At 32.0% G+C, this 8,103-nt stretch overlaps 1 pseudogene; it reads right to left on the bottom strand.

Moving 5' to 3' along the window:
• Positions 1–718: 718 nt before the first annotated feature.
• On the bottom strand, positions 719–818 carry LOC138834321 (U6 spliceosomal RNA; annotated as a pseudogene).
• Positions 819–8,103: the final 7,285 nt, after the last annotated feature.

Genomic DNA, 8,103 nt, shown 5'->3' with positions numbered 1-8,103 from the left:
TAATGATTTCTGCAGGGTTTGTGATTTTTAAATCAGAAATCACTTTAACTTATCTGTTGAAATGAGTAGTACAGAAACTAAAAATATTTCTGGTGCTTGTATGAAAAAAGTATATTTTAAAATACTCTGTATTTTGTTTGTATAATGTCCATAATCTATTTAATTCTCTCCTAGATATAATACTTTGAATTATACATTGTTTTATAATATATAGGTCCGTTAATAAATGTGTTATTTCAGATAGCATTCCATATAGAAAAAGTTTAAGATTCCTTTTTTTCCCTAGGTCCTTATATTATTTTATTTCTTTGGGATAAAATGACAATGTTATCCAATTTCAAATGTTTTGTAAAGATTATGCTATGTAAAGGCCATTCTAAGGTGAGGATTTAACACACTGATGTCAAACTAACTTTCAGTTCAATGAATTACATATATTGTTATATTTGCCTTTTTAATTTTTTTATTGTGAAAATACTGTACAGAGGGGTTACAATTACATGGGCAAGATAATGAGTACATTTTTTATCAAGCATTGTAGCCTCCTCCTGTATTTACCCTTCCCATCCATTCCCATCCTTCCCCTGCTTCCCCACTCAATCCTCCCTGCTACCCCTCCACCCGCACAAAGTTGTAAAGTTCATTTTTCGACATAACGACTTGTATTTTTGTAATCAATTTTTAATAACTGTTTTTCATTTCTTGCATCTCAAGAATGAAAAATATGGAATATTTCACAAATTTTAATATCATCCTTGTGCAAGTGCCATGATAATCTCTATATTGTAGTAATTTGGGTAAACGTCCTGCTGAAGCATGTAGTATCCTGTAAATTTAAGTAGTTATTGATGCAATCTTTATACAGGCATATATCCTTGGTTGACTGTTTGTAACTAGGAACCCTTATTGTTCCTAAAAATGTTATTGATCTCACTTCTCTAAAATTCTGTGTATATTGGGAAAAGCTAATATTGTTTGGTCGATTGCTCACATTTGCAATTTTTTTGTCAATGACTATTGTAAGTCTTTTTCATTTTAAATTTGATCATACTTTGAAGCCTTTATAGCTAGGTCCAAAGGTGATTGTTTTTCAAGTACTTATTTATAAACTGAGTTAGCTTTGTGGAGGTAATGGATTCAAAGTAAGCCTTGCTTAAGAGCTACTTCTAAACTTCTGCAGCTTAAAAATTCCTAAATGATGTCTTACTGGTATAAATGTCTACCTGACCCTTTACTCTTCTTCCCTGTAGCAACAGACCAACCAGAATATCTTACCCTGACAGCATAGATTTTCTTATTGGAACAAAACTAATATTAGTTAAAAGGGATCATAGAGAGATAAACAGTTAAGACAGAATCATTTAAGCTAGAAGGTATTTTATCAAAATATAATTGTTTTTTATACCTAACATTTCAATAGTAGCTAAAGCCAAGAAGGTGAAAAAAAATTTCACATGCATGATTACCAAATGTCCTGGCCAATCTACCATCCATCCAGGCAGGAATTTACACTACTGCCTTTCTTTCATCAAATATTTTCATAGTTACAAGAGAAGTCTATATGTTTCTCCTCGATATTAGGCCTTAAATTGGTAATGTTTTAATCACAGTGTTTCCTCTTGTCTCTAGGCTGTAAATCTCCAAATGGTAAAGTTTTAGGTCCAACTCTACCAAACACTGAGGTAGAAATAATGGAATAATATTTTAAAACACAGTTGCCTTTGATACCCTAACCACAACAGAACATTGCAAAACATGTGCCTTTTTTCTTATATTTTATAGTTATATATTTTATATTTATACGTGCTGATATTTTTTCACACAGTGAAACTTACTAGAATTAATTGATAATTTGACAAATAAATAGATATTTATTACAATAAATAGATTTGAATATAAATAATAAAGTTTAGAATGTACATTAGAATATATAAAGTATCAATGCAATGTCTTTGGTATAAACATGTGATATGTTCTAAGTATTCTTGGTCTTCTGAATTCACATTGTAAAAAAAAAACAATTTTTTTCCTCTAATCTATAAGGGATTTTACTCTGCTGCTCTGTTTATTGTTTTAACTCATTGGTTGCAAAATGTTTTTCTCTATATTTCTGAAGCATTTCTACTTATTGTACCCAAATTTTGCTGATATGATATCTAAAAGGTGTTATTCTTCTGCAGGACCAACGGGTCCTAGGATCCCAGGTCTTAGTTATCCTCTTCATCTGATAACAAGGGGAAGATTTCTCACCTAGGCTCATGAAACATGCCAACAGAAATTAATTGAAAATCCATCTCAATTCCTTATGACACCGGAATTAGTGGTAAGCAATTGTGTAATGCAATGCAACTTAAAATGAAAGATGAGATCACAAAATCTGAGAGAAAGTACAGTAATTCAAACTTTCAGTTAACAAATGACCAGCCCATATGAGTGACCAAGATCACAAATGTCACAAAATTATTTTTAATACCCCTCTTCTAATGATTACTCCAAGATTTCAGTCCAGCATAAGTAGGCAAAAAAAAATAGTTCCTAGAACGATAGATCCATAATTGGTCTACCAAGGCTAGGAAAACTTGACTTACAGGTCAAATATAATTCACAAAAACATTAATTGAGAAGATCGTTAATGCTTCAAAATACTGGTACTTCAGTAAAACTTGTTTCTGTAGAATAAAAATGTTATCATTCTCAAACCAATGATAACCTACACTTAATCTCCTGAAAACAGATTCTTTTTCAAATAATCTCTTAAAAATCACATTCACCAAAATAACATTTGACAAGTAGACAATATTGACATTACAAATTTTTCAAGTTTAGGGTGCAAGTTACAATAGAGTTGTTTTATTTACCCAGCACTAATGCCAAACAGGTTCAACCATTCATTAAAGTGTAGAAATAGTACCACCCACCATTTGTGTTGTTCAGTAGGTGCCTTACAGAAATGTGTCAAATAGAAAAACCTCCCATAATTCAAACCCAAACACTAGCTAATAAAGTAAGTTTAATCACTTACTAAGGTACATTTTAAAAAGTCACAAATAGTTGCTTTATCATATGTTGTTTTATGTTTTACCTATCAGTTTAACATAGTAAGAAATATGACTTAAAGTCATGAATATGGGTACTCATCAGAGATGTGACAAACATAAAATCTGTCTTCTATTTCTACCATATTCCTGTATAGTAGTAAATCGTAGTCTTCTTCTTTTTCCAAAACTTATAGGTAGTAGAAAATATTATCCCATGTAAAATAAAATAATCACAAACCTTTTTCAAAGCCGTTTATAAAATTTGGTAGTTAGGAATATATTCTAAGCCATTTTTAAACTTTCTTGTTGACTAAAGATTAATCTTACAAATGGATGAGAATAAAATCATGTCTAGGTGCTTCACGTCTCCAGTCTTGCAAATTGTTATTGCAGATGAATGAATTATGGAAATATAAGCTGACATCAGTTCAAGTGTACGAAGGATTGAAACTCCATGGATAGTATATAAACCTTTCAAAATATTAACAGTTTAACAGAATGACTATCAGGAAGTTGAAACCAGAGAGGAATAATAGTAAAGACAGAATGAATGAAAAATGGAACAAGGGGCAAGTACAGCTAGAATACTCAATGTACACATGTGATAAAGGAAGTGATAAATCTGAAATACATCATGGAGAAGGGGTTGGTTGAGAATGATAGAAGGAGTCACTCTGATCCAGGAGCATTGGACAATTAGATGGACATATTTATTGTAATACACTTGCACAACCTTTTGAAATTTAATTAAAAAACACAACAAAAAACAAAAACACACAAAAATCATAACCAAACAGCAATCTCTAGAGAGGATATATATGACCTCTCAAAATTTTAAATAGTTCATGAAGGGTAGTCTTGGGAATAGCAAACAAAGCTGTTCAAAGAGGGCAGTTTGGGGTAGCAGAGAATTTTGAACAGATTTAAGTAGATTATCTAAGGTTGTGAATCACCTACATCTGCTGCAAATATTTTCTTCTGTGAGTTCTCTTTGTCTGCAATGGATACTCCAGTCCTCAGCCACACTTGATAGCTTGTGAAGATAGAATGAAAGAAACAAGATCAAGAATCCATTACTCCACTGGAGACAGAAGAGTCCTCTATGTTTTCTCTCGTCTCTCTTCACTACTCTTTCTTCATACTTTTAAGTCAAGTGATTTTGAATTATATCTTTCATTCTTTGCTCTGGCAAAGTAATTAGCCAAACTAATTTCCTAAATATTATTTGCCATTTTTTTCTACCATGCTGTTTACTTGTCCAAGGGAGTCCATTAAGCTTCACCCTTGCATTTGGTTGCCACGAAAATCCAACATCTATGTTAATGAGGACAAACTCTAATGTAAAACTTTGTCTCCAAAAAACCGATCCAAGAAGCTGTGATCACAAATATTTAGCTATACTTTTTTTCTTTTACCTTGAAAATCTTCTTGTGTCTAAAGTTCCACAAAAATAAGTACTCCACTACTTTTTGGTTCAATCACTTCTAACCTCAAAGATATATTTTGCTAACAAGATGCTTAGAGGAAACCGAATATACTCCACTTTTATGTTCTCTCTTAAGACTCTCCTTAGATACCATATCAGGATCAGTGAAGTTATTCTTTGCAAAATTATTTCAATAGATTATTTTTTCTTAGTCTTGCATTTGCTCAGCAAGATGTATGGAATAGAATAGAGTTAAATCATCCATACCTTGGGTAACAGTGTCTATTACAAAGGACAATGCTTCTATGTCCTAATTCTATGTCCTCCTCTTAGCTCTTCCCTGATTTCCAATTAAGCACAGCTTCTTGACTTCAAGTCCAGTGAAGCTGAAAGACTATAAGATCTCCTCCCCACCCCACCCCGCTACATCTTCATGGTTTCTCTTTTAAAACTCTTTTAAGTTGCCTCATTTGGACGTAGAATTTATTTTCCTGTCCCCATTCAAACTGCTCTACATTGTAGTGAGCCAAATAGGCTCTGTAAAATCAGTTTAGGTAGCAAAAATATTAAGACAATCTATATCAAAATTTTTGGCCTCCCTCCACTGCTGAAGTCAGTATGCTTAGATAGGGCTTCTAAGAACATTGTTTTCTTACCCTTTCAATTTTCTCAATTCTTTTCTGATCCCAAACTTTTTGGCTTATGTAATAAGAGAAGTCTTCACTACCTCATGTTAATAAGGATATTATTTTTTGTGAGCTACTTAGAAATGTGTAATCATTGGCGTAACCAATCAGATTTTTTCCGTGTTTCAGTGCTTCACGTGCAAAGACATTGTGGAAAGTGTTACAAACAGAAAAGTGTGAACCCAATACCTTCTTTCATTTTGAAGGGCCCTTTCTCCCTAAATATTTTGACCCAAATTATCTTTTTCAAAGAATAATTTGGGTAATTAAAGGTCAATTCACAAAATTTGATGTCTCAGTTTTCTTAAGAACTTTGAATTTCACACAGTGAGAGTATATTTCCTGGGTAAGGACAATTCTCAAGGGAACCTACAGGATTTACAGTAAGGTTTCTGAAGTTTGTTTAGTGTGAAAATGAGCTATCTTTACCCACATTGCTCCCTCTCAACTAGTTCTCCATAGCTTTCTTTGCATGAAAGCCTATTTTCCCAGGCAATTTTCTTAATAGGCTAATTTGTTAAAAATTTGAACAATTAAAATATACCTGTCATAATTTTTAAACTCTTTTGAAATTGCTTTATCAGAATCACGTTTTCCCCAATCCTAATTCAACCTTTTCCATCAAAAACAGTAACATGTTGTTTATTTGATATAGTGTCCATGCAACTATTATTTTCCAGTGGCTTTATGTGTATATATGAACATATAAGCTGATGCTGAGCAAAATGAACTCCAAGATATGGAAACAGAGATTTTTTTGCAGTTGTTTTTAATGTACTATGTGATTTCTATTTTCTTTGGGTTTTCCACCTATGGTTTGGCTTCGGGTGTATTTGATTTTGTGCCCTGTGTATTGTGTATACATTTACCTTAATTAGGGAAGGGAAGAGGAACAACAAAATGGCAAGACAAAGGACAAAGGGCAAGCCAATGCAATAACAATACTCACAAGACAATATGTTGGAAATGTATATTAAAACTTGTGAGGAGTATTGAGGTGAAAGAAAACTGTAAGAAAAATGAAAGAGGGGGTAAAAAGTTTGAAAAGTTATGTTTTCACTACCTTACAATTACTGTAACCCATTGTTCACCAATTTGACAATAAAATTAAATTAAAAAATAAGCTACATAAAAAATAATTTCACTGTATTGTTATAGTAAATATTATTTTATGTATTAACTTTTTAAAAATCAATATTATTTGGCATCTAATTTGAATTGATTACTCCTTTTTTATCAGAGAGTCATCAACTTGAATGTTATACAACTAGACAATATTTTCACAATAAACTTGACAATATTTTGAAAAAAGGAAAAATTTAGTACTTTCTCATACTAAAACTGAATGTAGTTTAATTCTATGGAAACCCATAACTTTTAAAAGTAAATGAGTTGTTAAGAGGACAGAATATATGTGTTCCTCAAAATTCCTATGATTAATAACTACTCATTTTCAAATTCTGAACATTCCATACCTGAGCGATTCAAAACAGTACCTGTTTGCATGTTATGTAATTTTGCAATAGATGCAGTTTCCAATGGAGTGTTACAGATTGAGAAGTCAACAGAAAAATAGCCACATTCTGGTAGAGGATAAAATTATGAAGCATCTGTAATTAATTCTTCAAGAGTAAGCAAATTTTATCAGAGAAAGCTATAATTTCTATGAATCCAAAGATTTATGCCATAAAGTCATCCTAGTCCAATAATTTCCAACTTGTAAAGTGCACCTTAATATTCCCTTAATTCACATCATGAATAGCTTATCTCTATTGTGAAAAAAATACTACACCTCTGATAATGTGATTCTCTCCTTCTTCTGGAAAGAATACTACAATTAACTGGGTTGCATCACTTTTCCCCCAGTAAGATTCTTGAGATCAGAACACTTGCAAATGTTATTTATATTTATACTTTTTTAAACTATCACAGATAATTAGGATGCTAAGGTCAGAAGATTATGGTTCAAATATCCAATAAACTCAGAAAAAGTCAGACACAAGTGGCACTGAGATTGAAGTGGTAGCACACGAGCCTTGAGCATAAACAGGCTCAGAGACAGTTCCCAGGCCCAGATTTCAAGCCCTAGGACAAACCAATAAAACAAAAACAAACCCCAAATGTAGCATTTTTCTCATTGTATACAGAGGCACGTAATTAAGGAAATTGTTTCCTGTGTTACATATAGGTAGAAGAAAGAAGATGTCACACAATTATTCTCTTCATACAATGTTATACAAAACCCTCAAAAATTGCAATTTTTCTATAGTTATAAATTAATATCGATTTGTTGGCAACTCTGTCTAGATTATTTACATTATCATTTTATACATGAATTGTTGGAATTTTCTATTAACTAAGATCTAATTATAACTCTCTTGAAAGCATATTCTAGGCAAATAGAATGCCAGAATCATTTGTGAATTTGTCAATTAAACCCTCTACTCAAAAAAATTTTGTAGTATCCTATAAAATATGAAATTAGAAGCAAAACTAAAATATTTATGTTAACTCTAAATTCTAAGTTAGCAAGATCTACAAAGTCCTGCTTTAGATGAACTTTGAAATTTCTCTAGGCTTAAGATTTTGTAATCCTTCCTCATTTCTTTGGAATCCAACAGAATGATGCTTACTTACTTTTTCAAATTTTGGCTGGGAATCATGAGCCATTTTGAATCTAGGAATGTTCTGTAATGAAGAGAGCATTTAAAACAAAACTGAAGATTATATACGAGTTGCATTTCAATAGGAAACTTGACTTCTCAAAACATAATAACAAAATTAGCCCAAACTTCCAACTGTGTATTCCTTTCTTGTTGTTTGGTTTGTTTTATTAGACAAAATTATACTACCTGGTCCAGGAAATGTATCACTATTTAATTCCACTCTCTAATCTCCTGCCTTAGTCTGAGTGCTAGAATTCCAGGTTTGTATCACATTGCCCTGCCATGTT

This window comes from Dipodomys merriami, unplaced genomic scaffold (genome assembly GCF_024711535.1).
Source record: "Dipodomys merriami isolate MVZ:Mamm:240054 unplaced genomic scaffold, mDipMer1.0.p SCAF_211, whole genome shotgun sequence".
Classification (NCBI taxonomy): Eukaryota; Metazoa; Chordata; class Mammalia; order Rodentia; family Heteromyidae; genus Dipodomys; species Dipodomys merriami.
The sequence above is the reverse complement of the archived record's forward strand: the minus strand, read 5'-3'. Positions and strand labels throughout refer to the sequence as shown.